This window comes from Sarcophilus harrisii, chromosome 4 (assembly GCF_902635505.1).
Source record: "Sarcophilus harrisii chromosome 4, mSarHar1.11, whole genome shotgun sequence".
NCBI classification, from domain to species: Eukaryota; Metazoa; Chordata; class Mammalia; order Dasyuromorphia; family Dasyuridae; genus Sarcophilus; species Sarcophilus harrisii.
The window spans coordinates 109560032-109573928 of NC_045429.1; the positions used below are offsets into that span (position 1 = coordinate 109560032).

At 35.9% G+C, this 13897-nt stretch overlaps 1 long non-coding RNA gene across 1 annotated transcript in view; it reads right to left on the bottom strand.

Moving 5' to 3' along the window:
* Nucleotides 1-952: 952 nt before the first annotated feature.
* LOC116419109 overlaps nt 953-13897 on the bottom strand; it is a 156436-nt gene continuing 143491 nt past the window's right edge. The window contains exon 3 of the long non-coding RNA XR_004229375.1: nt 953-2026. This is a non-coding gene — a long non-coding RNA (uncharacterized LOC116419109). The remainder of the gene's footprint in view (nt 2027-13897) is intronic.

Below are 13897 nucleotides of genomic sequence, written 5' to 3' on the forward strand. Positions count from 1 at the left end.
GACGGGCTGCTATTAAAATAGCAGGAGATGAACACTGATTCATCAACGGGCAAACATTTGTTCTATACATCATTAATTTCACTAATGATATCTCTAATTCTGACAGGTTAACCCTGGCCCTTCAGCAGCTATTTTCCTGGCCAGTGTCAATATTAAAATAGCCATTCTGTGGCCACCCTAAAGGTTGGGTTGCTTTCATTTAAGGTCATTCATTAGGGCTTCAAGTAATTAGAGTTTTTCTCCTTCTTGGATGATTCTTCCTTGCTGATTCCAAGCCTGGTGCCTTCTCCATTATTATTCCTGATTTACAAATGAGAAAAATGAGACCCTGAAAAGTGAAATTACTTTTCCAAGATCTCACAGTCTCAAGTCCAATGCTTTTCCCATATGTCATTCCCATTATGACCACACAGAGAGAAAGCAGAGTTGATACCACATACCTTAAATACCACAGGACCTTTGGGTATGCAAAACACACCAGATGAAATGTACTACTCTGCCCTTCCACCAGTTAATAAATGTAGAATTCAAGTATCCATGTGCAAATCCCTGAAAAGAGAACTGAGCTCCACATTTTCTTCAATCCTACCCTGCTCTCCTGCCCCCACCACCTGTTATGATTAGATTAACTCTAAGGCAGATAGGACTGAGCTAATTATTTTGAGCTATGTAATATCACCAAGGTTAAAAATAACAACAAAGAATACTTGGGAGGCACCTGAAAAAATGGCTCCTCTTAAAGATGGTTCCCTTTCCCAGCAAGAATTTAAGGAGTCTAAATGCTCTTCTCAAAATCATTCCTTCCCCCTCCTTAGCCTCCACCATCCTTTTCATACTGTACCATATTCAGGATCATGGAATCATAGAATTTAGAATCAAAAGACAAGTTGTAATTTGTCTAACTCAAATCCCTCATAAGAGGAGAAGATTCTTAAACTAAGTTACTTGGACAGTAAAGAATGAAGCTGGGATTCAAATCCAGCTCCTCTGGTTCCATACCCACTAAAGCAGTGCCATGATTCCACACTGTCCCTTCCTAGTATTCTTCCCTGAGTGTCTACCAGCTCAGTAAACCTTTTTTTCCCTTTATTTCCTGCATTTATTTGTAGTTCCTAAATCTAGTTCTCTCCACAAAAGTCCTCTGTCCACAATGGTGTGACAGTGCTGCTCAAAAATTATGACAAATAAGGCAAGTCAGCTAGAAAGGCTTGGCCTCCAGGTATGGGACTCAGGAGGGACTCTAAGGGCCAGCCTAGTCTATACCTCCTTTCTGAAATATAGACCAACAACAGATGAATTTTATTTGGCCTCAGTAACTCAGGAAACCACCACGAAGTGAAGAATTACCTTCTAATTAAGCCATAAAATCACAGATCTTTGGATGTACAAATCAATCACTAAGCGTTTACTATGTCTCTTCTGTGTGCTGGAGAGAGGAAGACAAAAGTTAAATGATCCCCACCCCCAAGAAGTTCCATTATATAGTAGAGAAAATATGTATTTATTAATATACATCAGATAAATATATACAGAAAAGGAACAAGATAAGTGGGTTGGGGGGAGTACTATGAGCTGGGGAATTAGAAAAGGGAGGTAGCATTCAAACAGAGATTTGAGTTCTAAATAGCACAGCTAAGAAGAGAGGGCATTCCTAGGATTGGGTTCAGCCAATACCAAATCATACAGACAGAAATGGAGAGTTAGAAGAGAGGTCCAGCAAAAAAAAAAAAAAAAAAAAAAAGCCATTTTAGTTTAACCCCAGTGCATGAAGGGGAAGTAATATATAATATGGTTAGAAAGGAAAATTGGAGCAAGATCAGGAAGGACCTTCAATGCCAAAAAAAAGAAATGAATATCATTTAGTTCATAGTAAGATTTTCCAAACCAAGAATTCTAGGGGAGCTTTCTTCATTGAGAGACTAAGAGAACTTGATTTGATTGGAGTAGTCCTGAAATGCTTCTGTCCCTTCTCTCTCTGCAATCATCCATTCCTTCTACCCCAACAGGAAGATGGTTCTTTGAGGAACTGAGAAAGGTAAGAGAAAGAACAGACAAATTTATTAGCCTTAAATACTCATCCTGAGCTCCTAACTTGTTCTTTAAGATGAAAAACAAGTGAATCCCAACATAGGGAGGTTGAGGAAGATTGATTTCTAGAACTTATGAATTCTGATATATAATATGTGTTCATTATGTATATATGTATCTATATATACACACATATGTATGTGTATATATGTGTGTGTATATATGCACTTACATACATATATATCTATATTGATAGGTTATCTGTACAATCTGTCACCAATATGGTGAGCCCCAAGAAAAGAAAGGTTATGTGTGAAGAAAATCTAAGTCAGGAAAACCTAAATGTATAATCCTGCCATAGACACTGACTTAGCTGTATATAAGCATGGACAAATCATTTAATCTGAGACTCAGTTTCCTAATATAGATGTAATGCCCTTTAAGTCCCCACAAACTCTGCATTTTACTTTTACCTTGCAGAGAAATACTCACAAGGAGTTGGACATGTTTTCCCCTTTTTTGGGTACAGAATCCCTATACTCTCCTATTCTTACGTATAGTTAGAAGTGAAAATGATAAAGCTATTTAATTTTGAAAAGTGGTAAAGGGGAACTAGATGGCACAGTAGATAAAATAAAGAGCTTAGGGTGAGGAAGACTCATCTTTCTGAGTTCAAATCCATCCTCAGACACTTACCAGCTATATGGCTCTGGACAAGTCATTTAACCCTGTTTGCTTCAATTCTTCATCTATTAAACAAGCTAGAGAAGGAAATGGCAAACCACTGTAGTATCTTTACCAAGAAAACCCCAAAAGGAGACATAACTGAAAAATGACTGAACAAATTTAATTTTAAAAAATAATACTAATAGTCCCCAATTTTATCATAGCACTTTATATCTTTTCCAAAACACTTAATAAAATGGCATATTAGAGAGGAAAAGAATTCTAGACAAGGAATTAAAGGGCCCAGAATCCAAAAGTCAATTGGGGTATTTTCTAGCTTATTTTCCCCCTAGAATATCACTCAATCTCTCTGATTTGTTAGTTTTTTTTTTTTTAATGCTCCTTTGAGAGTATGTTTTCCAGCACCTAGTATAATGCCTAACTGCATATAGTAGATACTTAATAAATGCCTGTTGGATTGGCTTGAACTCAACTCCAATAATAATGACATGAGTATATTTGAGTAAATACCATTCCCATTTCACAGATGGGAAAACTAAGACCCAGAGGAATAGTCATATTACAAGTTAGTGGCAGAGTGGGGACTATATTTCCAGTTCTCCAAAGCCTCAGAAAAAACTCTGTGCAAATGACAGGGAAATCATTCTTTTAGAGCCACTGAGTATCATCAATCATTATAGGATCTCAGAGCTAGAAAGAACCTTAGAGATCATTCTAGTCCGATCTATATTTCACTAACTATGGGAATTGTTCAGTAAGTAGAAAACATAAGCTGATGGTTTCCTCCTCTTCTGCCTTTATGGAAGCTCAAATAGCCCCCTAAGACAAGTCCCAGTCTGGGGGAAGGAGTTTGAGAGAGGGTGGAAAGCGGAGGAGGGGGCGTGGAAGAACAGGGAGGTGGCAGTGATTGAAAAGAAAAGAAGGAAATTATCCCAATTCTCGCACTGCTGGAAAATGGCAAAGTTATTGCTGCACAAAGACCCTCTCGAATGGCCTGCCTTCCAAAATTTCTACTGCACTCTCTGCAGTTACTTGTGTATGGCAGAAGCAGCATCTTTGTATTATATGAACAGTCTGCTTCATAATCAAATACCATCTGTCGCTACATCTGAACTTGTTTTCAACATCTGTGCGTTCTGGTCTTAACAAAGCTTTAAAAACTAATTCAAAAACTTTCACAGATCACTGCCTAAATACGTACATTGACCATCTTTCCACGTTGGTTCAAAATGCTTCTTCTATAGGTGCCTCCCCCTGCCTGGGAAGAGTGAAGAGGTATACACTTCACGGCTTTATTAAGCTTATTTCCTAATGGCCTTGGGTAGCCAACTGCAAGAGAGGGACACTTGCTTATGCACCGAGAGGACCCATCATATTCTTTCTTGTTGCCAACACAGTCCCTTTCTGCCAATGAGAAACCTGTAAGTTGATCAGCTACCATACCCCAATTACTCAAAATGACACTACCGATAAAACAGCAACCAAGGGGAGAATCAACTGGATGGCTTCTACGCGGCTAAAGTGTGTTTGAACAAATGGTGAAGTAAAATCCTGAGAGCCCTCGGGAGGATAAGGGCGCTGTTACTTTGCACATGCTTCAAAAATGTGAAGTACATCTTTACAGAACTTTTGGCCAACCCACTGGCAGATGTTGACCAGTTTTGCTTGTGTATACATCAGTTGCAGAACACTAAAACAGAGATTGGAAATTTTAATTTAGTCAAGGCAGTTGGGCTAAAATGATGGCTTTTGTTGAAACCATTAACTAGAGCTGCCTAATGAAGTACAGTATTGCACTGGCAGACAGAGCCTTAACGGGAGGTTGCCGGTTCCAAGCAGGAGAGAGAGGAGGCAGCGGGCGTTCAAGTTTCTGAATACAGGCAGAAGGGCAACGGGGACCTGAGGAAGCTTGAGCAGATTAGCCAGAAGAGGGGAAAGAGTCTGGGGAGGGTGTGATGGAGGGTATTAGAACATAGCACAGATCCTGGAGGACGGAGGAAGCTTAACCTTTGAGAATGTGAGTGTGTCCACACGGGTTGCTGTGAGCACAGGGTTTATTTTGGAAACATTTTCTTTTAAAGTTACAGCTGTATATTTCCAATAACTTGTCAGAAAGGGTGTGTTGGACTGAACAGGTGTTACCCCTCTTTGAAGGTTATTAGGTTCAGGACACAAAGAATGAATGTAACTTCTACAGCATGGAAATTCCTCATCTGATCAAATGGCACTTTGCGCTCCTCTAGTGCATTTATATGCAATTTTGTGTTCAAATTATTTATATACAGGGTACACCTCCCCTACGAGATGATAAGTTCCTTGAGGACAAAGATGGGGTCTTATTTATTTCCTAAGCCATAACTAGGACAGAGCAAATGAAACTCTGCCCAGAAGCACCAACATTCAGAGGGTGCAAAAATCTAAAACAAAAACTACTTCAGCATTGTGGAAGTCAACATGATAACCAATTCCCCCTAGTACTCAAAGGAATTTATCTTAATTGCTTCTTGTATCATGAATTACAAAGTAGATCTGGGGGCACATTTTGAACTATTTGTCCTGAGTTTTTAAATTGCTAGTAAAGTTCTGTTTATCTTTGTATCTCCCCATTGCATAAAGGGACCCTTAATAACTATTGAATGAATAAGGGATCAAGGAAAAGAAGGAGGTAAGAAGACCACAATCCTAAAATAAATTTCTCTATAGAAATAAAATTGCCTTTATTTGGCTATTGAATTTCAAGTAACTTTCAAAGGCAACCTACCTGTTCCTATTTTATTTAGGGTTGGTTTGTGGTAAAGCAAAAAGTAATTTAAATGTTGATGATAGATTTTAACAGGATTACTTCCTGTTATTAATGTTAATCCTGTTAATGAATAATAATTGAGAGAACTTGAAACAATCTGGTGATTTTGGAGATGTTTTCCTTCTACTGCCTCCATCTTTTCTTTGCTCCTCTCCCCATTTGTCTTTTTTTCTTTGTTTATTTGCTTAAAATATTGTGCCATTTAATAATGGGGTATCCATTGAATGATTGTAGCAATACCATCAATATGATCATTTTCCAGATAATTATTATTGCAGCTTGCTTTGGAGTCATTTTCGAATTTTTGCTTTTCTTCATCCCTCATATCCAATTATTTGCCAAAATCTGTCCATTTTGTATCAATTCCCATACATAGATCTTTCTTATCTAATCTTTACAAAGTCTCACCATCTGAGTTCAGACTCTCATCAACTTTCATTTCACCTATTTAAGTACCCTCCTAATAAGCCTATCTATCTCAAATCTCCTCCAGATCCAATGTACACTTCATATGTTGAAACAACAATTTTCCCAAGACACAGGTCTGGACACATCATTCCCCTGCCCTCCAAACTCTAGTAGCTCTTAATTAATGGCTCTAGGATTAAAAAGAAAAAAAAAATGTTACACCCTGTCATTTCAGGCCCTCCCAAAATTATAATCTAGCTTGAATCTAGAGGCACATAATTCCCTTTTCACATACTCTATGCTTCAACCAACAAGCTGCACCTTGAACACAGGTTACCATTTCCTGGTTCCCTTGTCTCCCTTTTCATCTCCACTTGTCAGACCATTTCTCTTCTTCCCACATTCAGTTCAAATGGCATTTCCTCCATTAAGCATTCCTTAATTCTCCTACCTAAAAATGTTCTATACTGCCTCAAATTTTCTTAGAGCATTTTATCTAGAACTCACCTTATCTGCATTCAACTTAGACCCCTCTAGTAAGTAGGTTTTTATCTTTTTGGTCTCAGAGCCCCTTTACTTTCTTAAAAATTACTTAAGACCTTTCCCCAAAAGAGCTTTCATCTGTATAAACTATATTTATCTATTATTTACCAAATTAGAAATTTGAATGTTTTGGTATCATAAAGATAGGTTTTATCTCACCAACCCCTTGAAAGGGTCTCAAGGACCCCCAAGAATACCCAAACCACTTTTTAAGAATGGCTACTCTGCAGAAGAACCTAAGAGCAGGGACGATGTCATTTTTATCCTTATATCTCAAACATCTAATATGTCATGGATGCTTACTAAATGTTTCCTATTCGTAAACATACAAATAAATATTGAATGGAAAATAATGGTCCTATCACTATTTATTATATTTATGAATAAAAGCATTACCTGTGTATCATATGGAAACCCTCTTGATAGAAAGGGTTCAGGTATAATATGGGAAACTTACCACTTTTATATCTTGTTGCCCAGATCATTTTGGAACTTCACTGTCTCCCTTCCTCACTCTCTGTTTCTCTGTCTGTCTGTCTGTATGTCTCTCTGTCTCTCTCTCTCTCTCTCTCTCTCTCACACACACACGCACACATACACACATGTATATATAGACAAACATATACAAACTTTATAGAGCTTCACCACCATATGTCTATAAAAGCAAATGGGCTTATAAGACTAGAAACATGAATATGTTTATATTATGGGAAAGAAGCTAAATTGTTTCAGAAGTGTTACAGAATTCCAAAATATCAGAGCTGTAAGAGATATCCAAGGCCATCTAAGCCAGTGATATTAAATTCAAGTAAATAAACGTCTGGCATATTACATATTGATTTAGAAAAACACATATTAACATTTTCTATGCTCTGTTGTATTTCTACTTATTGTGTTAAATATTTTGCACTTATATTTTGATCTGGTTTGGCTTGCATGATACCTTAGACCAATTAGTCCAATTATACCTGAACAAGAATCCCCTCTTCAATAAGTAATTGTTTGAACCTTGCTAGGTCTCCAGGAGAAAAGGAATCCATTGCTTACCAATGCATTTCATTCCACTTTTGCATAGCTCTAATGATTGGGAAATTTGTCATTGTCACCAACTGGAATCTTCTCTGAAATTTCTACCCATTGCTCATAGTTCTCCAATCTATAAACAAATAGAACAAGTCTAATTCTCCCACATAGTCCTTAAGATAAATACTTAATACTATTTATGACTATTAGGTCTTCTTTTCTCCAAGAAATGAACCTTTATATGGTCTATATATATATATATGGTCTATTCTTCTTACCATGTCACTCCTCTGGATGCAACACCAGTTTGTCAATACTTTTCCTGTTTGTCCTATCTAGAATCGAGCAAAGTACTTAAAATGTAGTCTGATTAAGGTAAAATATACCAAGACAATCATGTCCTTTCTTGTGGACACTAAGCTTAATATCAGTATAGCAACATGGCAGCCATGTCACACTAATGACCCACGTTAAGCTTTTTGGGTCTTGCTGGATCATGGCTGTCTAGCATGCCTTCCCTATTTTATAGTTATGCAATTGATTCTTCTTAATCCACCTGCAAAACATTCCATTTATTCCTGTTCAATTTCATTTTTAAAAAATTTGTCTCTTCATCACATTGACATCTTTATAGATCCTAATTCTATCAACCAACAAGTTCCTCTCCATCATCTTTGTGTCACCTATGAATTTAATACATTGACATTCATAAGAAAGAATCTTATTCAGCAAACATTTGACTTACTTGTCTTGAGAGTAACTGCCAAAGGCAACTAATAGATCATATATTCGTTTATAAAATCTTATGAAGAAAGCTAATAGATTATTTTGAACACTATCATCTCATAAGATAGAAAGAGGTAGTGGAGGGTAAATCAGGTTAAAACAAACAGCAATTGATCCAGCTAAGCAAAGTCATCCTAATGATTCTTAAAGAATTACAACAAATAGAAGAGAAATGGGGAAGATCTCTACAAATTATTTGATTGTTAAACTGTTTCCATAGTCCAGGATAGTAGAACTATCATTCCTGTAACTTAACATCACAGGATCAAATATGTTCATAGAAATGCCACTGAGGAGAACAAACATGAGAAATACAAACGGATTAAATTAAATTTGCTTCATGAGTGGCTTTAAAATAACAGGAGAAGTCCAAGAAAGTCCTCTGTACATAATATTAAGTCTGAGGGATAAACTTATGAGAGCTCATGGCCAAGAGTCACACAGGATGCAGAGGTTTGGATAGATTGTGATTCACATCATTGGAGGAAAATTTTTAACTAATGAGATTAGATATACATCTGACTATCTTCATGTAAGTTCAAAAGAACAAAAAAAGAACATAAAAGCAGATCTCTGGGCTACTTCACTAGAGACTCCCTTCTAGTCTCTTTTAGTCTAAGTTATACTCTTTAATTCCAATCAATCAGCCAGTTTTGAATCCACAAAATCCTAATATCATGTTGCTTTTATCTTTTCACCTTGTTTACCATATAAAAGATTTTGTCGATTGCTGGTTGGAAATCTAGGCATAACATGCCTAAAACATTCACTTCACCTGGAAGTTTAGTAATCTTATTCAAAAAAGAAAATGAGTTTATTCTGACATAATCTGTTTTTTAAGTGCCCATTTTGTTGTTGTTAAGTCATTCTATCATGTCTGTCCCTTTGTGACCCATTTTGGCATTTTCTTTGCAAAGATATGAGTGATTGGCCATTTCCTTCTCTAGTTCATTTTATGAGTGAGAAAAAAAACAAAAAACAAAAACAAACAAACAAACAAAAACTGAGATAAACAGAGTTAAATCCTTGCCTAGGGTCACACAACTAGTAAGTGTCTGAGGCCAGACTTGAATTTATGAAGATGAGTCTTCTAGCTGCCCTTATGAACCAATGTTGGCTCTTAAAGATCACTGCTTTCGGGGCATATGATTATGCAGTGGATAGAGCACCAGCCCTGAAGTCAGGAGGACCTGAGTTCAAATTTGACCTCAGACATAGAACCCATCCTATCTGTGTGACCCTGGGCAAGTCACATAACCCCAATTGCCTCAGTCCAAAAAACAAAAAGATCACTGCTTTCACTTCTAATGTGGATTCAATAAGCATCTATTCAATGGTAGATTTTACTGAAAACATTCAGAAGACTTGATCCCTATTGGTGCACATTCTATCAGGAAAAAAAATTAAGTCAATAATAGTTCACATTTACATAAAAATTTAAATTTTCCCCAAAAAACCCTTTTCATTTCCTACAATCCTGCTAAGTAACAAATACAATTATTCTTATCCTCACAAGATCATAAAAAGCAATTGAAATGCCTTGTGCAGAGATCATAGAATCCACCGGTGAAATCTTAAAAGGGATCTTAGAGATCATTTAGCTCAATCTCCTTGTTTTACTAATAGGAAAATGGATATCCTGAGAGGTTAAATGTACCCAAGGTCACACAGGCAGTCAGTAGCAGAATCATAATTTGAATTCAGGTTTTAAGACTACAAGTTGAGTATTATAGGTTCAGCATTCTTTCTACTGCACCACAATGGAAGGCAGCTAAAAATCAGGATTTTAACCTCTAATCTAGTGTTCTTCCCTCCATGCTGCATTAACAACAGTAACTAGGATTTATATAGTGTCTTAAAATTTACACTTAACAGATATTACTTCATCTTAACAGTAACAATACAATAAATGTGTTATCCTTAAAATGATTTTCCAGATGAACTGAGGCAGATAGAAGTTAAGTGACTTGTCCAGGATCATACAACTAATTATCTCTGAGTTCTTCAAGTCTATCTGAGTTCAAATCTAGCACTCTTTCTACTGTGCCAACTAACTGCCTCAAACACCATTAAACAAAAGCTAATTTTGTAAACAAATGGTAGAATTAGTTATTAAAATTGTTGTCCGATTGAATTCAGCTAGTGGTGTAGGTATTTTTAAAGATGATTTGCATGTGTCTGTAGATGCAGTCAAAGTAAAAGAAATCACCTAGTATTTCCAAGTGGTTTTTAGGACAGTATCGGTTGGTCGTTTGGTCTAATTTTATTGCAGGAACAAAATGAGGTTTCATCTGCCTGAAATCTCCTCCTTTCTCTTTCCCTGTCCATCAACTTTCTGGTTTTAGATGTTGAAAGCTTCTTGTTCTAAGAGAATATGAATCTAAAGGAATGCCCGCAGCTAGATAACCCTCAGCCATTCACACTAGTGAAGCCCCAGAGGCACAAATAATCCAAGTAAATCTAAAATATACATTTCATTTCTATTTAACCAAAGAATACATTATATGAGTTTGTTCATGTTATTGTTTCTAACATGAAACCTTTCCTTATCCCCTTAGTCATTGAGGTAGAGTGGGGAAAGGAGAGAACGAACAAGAACTCATTAAGCACCTATTGCAAGTTAGGCATTGTGCTGAGAACTCCAAAAATATCATCTCACTTGATCTTCACCATCCTTACAATAATCAATTTATAAACATTTATTAAGTGCCTATTATGTGCTATATACTGTGGAGATAAAAAGAGATAAGACATTCCCTGCCCTCAAGGATCTAATGGACAATCTAAAAGATAATCCTAAAGGAGGGATTTTTTTTAACCTATATTTACAACTAACCCATTGACAGGTTAAGTGACTTGCTCAGGCTCATCTGAGGTTGCATTTAACTTAGACTCCATCTCCAGCATTCTATCCACTTTGTTACCTAGCTACCATTAGTTTGTTTTCCTTCTTGAAACTACCTTACGTTGCATTATATATATTTTGTATTTAAATGAATATATGCTATATGCCCATAATAGAATATATGCTCCCTGAGGGCAGGAGTTGCTTGGTTTTGTCAATTCATCCCTAACATATAACAAAGGTGAATCAAGTTGGATTTATTACCTTCTTTTTCTCTAAGAGATTTAACTTTTATAGTTATGTTTATATTATTATTAAAATAAATTCAAATTTCCCTGGTACGTGCTGACAAATAGAGAGTAAAGCAAAGGGGTAGTTAGTCTTGGATTAAATATGTGCCATGATAATTCAGAATATGGTTGCCCTTTTATTTAACAATAATTCAGTAACAGAATTGCATATTGTTTTTTTGTTTGTCCTTAATATTTATATTTGTCTTTTTTTGAGAGAAGGTTTATAGAAATGAAAACTAAAAGAAGATTTACTTTTTTATTTATTAATTTATTTAAACTGAAAGAGGTTTGACTTTTATTTATTAACTTATTTATTAATTAATTAATTTATTTTATTAATTACTTTTTTATTTATTAAGTAGAGGCAGAAGAAACTATTGGGAACATCAAATCAATGGGGGCAGGAAAATGGGGCAAAGGGAAGAAATATTAAGATACTATTACCATTCATTATAGAACATGCTTCCAAGACATTTTCCCCTCAAAGAACAAGTGCATTAGCAAACAACGTTACTATTAAAGGTTTGTTAGCATTTCTATAAGAAATTCTTTATTTATGCCCAGGGTGTGGTAGAGCATATCAATTTCCAATCACAATAGTCTCTAGAACTGTATATACATTGTGGGTATATATGTCATTTTCTCTTCTCTGCCACTGTAAAAGTCCAGTGCTTGGTGTACACTTAACAAATGACTGCTTACTTAACTTGATGTTATAATGACCAAGTTTAAAATCAGGGAAGTTGCTGAACTTTTTGTTGAGCAGGAGAGACTGGCAAAAGCCTGGCAGAGCAAAATAGAAAGCAGGATCAGGGAGGAGTCAAGCAAGGTCTAAATTTGAGTCTCACCTAAAGATATTTGCTAGTTCTATGACTCTGGATTTTTTTTTATTTTAACTTTTCTTAGTTTCCACTTCCTCATGTATAAAATGGGCATAATTTTTGTTGTTGTCATTAGAATTTATTCCAACTTGTTGTGAAAATTGAATAACAATATTAGTTAATTTTTTGAAATTGTTTAAGGTTTACAAAGAATTTAATCTATTAATTCATATTATCCTCATGTCTACCTTGGAAAGTACCAAAAGTGTCATTACTATCCACATTAAAGTTGAGGAATACACGGACACAGGTAGTTCCAAGTGATATTCTCAGGTCCACAGAAATCTAAAGAAAGAATACAACTAGGGACTTTTTTCTTCCAAGTAAAGTTCTTAGTCATTGTGCTAACTAGTTTCTAATACCTATCTTCAAAAAAGTGTTTCTAAATCATATGGGAAGAGAGCCACTAACAATCTATAAATATCATTTACAGACCTCAAAAAGCAATATATATAAATGTGAGCTATTACTTTTGTTGTGTTTCTTGGATAGAAGGAGAAGAAAAGGACAATAATTTCTACAGCTGTGGTGTGGTAGTTCTCTTATTAAGTAATTACTGTCTGTCTTTGTCTGTCTCTGTCTCTGTCTCTGTCTCTCTGTCTCTGTTTCTCTCCCTCTGTCTCTGCTCTCTCTGTCTCTCACTTTCTGTGTCTCTTTCGGTCTCTGTCTCTGTATCTCTTTTTCTCTCTCTCTTTCCCTTTCCCTTCCCCCTCTCTGTCTTTGTCTCTCTGTTTCTGTTTCTCTCTCTTCCCCTCCTAATGTCTTTATCATGTTTTCTTCTCTCAACTAAATTCAAAAAAATCACAATTCAAATACAAACCCTAAAAATAGGTTTTGTTCTGACTTTCCTCTTTATTATGAGGACTGAATGAAAACTAATATATTCTATTGGTACTGTTTGTGGAAAAAATATCCATATTCTGTCCCTAGATATTGATGCTCTTACATCTTTTCAAGTATGACATAACTATTGCTATACCTGCTTTATCTCTTAAAGGGCAAAAACTGTAACTAAACGGTGCAACCTTCTTTATCTAGGGCCTGTTACCAGCCTTCTCCAGTCAATAAGTATTTATTAAACACCTACTATGTATCAGGAACTGAGCTAGGCCCTGGAAATAGAATAATAAAATGATATTGTCCCTGAATTCAAGAGGGTTATATTTTAATAGAAAAAATATGAATATGTTTAAGTTATATAAAATATAGGCAACTAGACACAGGCAAGATACTCTTTGTGGGGGAAAGACTGAAGCAAGAAGGGGACTGGGAAAGGTTTCTTGCAGAAGGTGACTCTTGAACAGAGTCTTGAAGGAAAACAAGGATCCCACAAAGTGAAAGAAGAGAGAACATGGGGGACAGTCAGTTTAAAGGTCAGGGATGGGGAGAATGGAATGATACGTGAGAGGAAAATCATGAAGGCTAGCTTTATCAACTGTAGATATAATGAAAAAAAAATTAAACATAATAAAAATGGAAAGATAGGATGGGGTCAAGTTGCAAAAAGTTTTCATTGCTAAACCAAGGAGCTCATATTTTATTCTAGAGCTAATAGAAAGCCACTGGATTATATTGAGTTGGGAGGGCAGGTGACATAGTT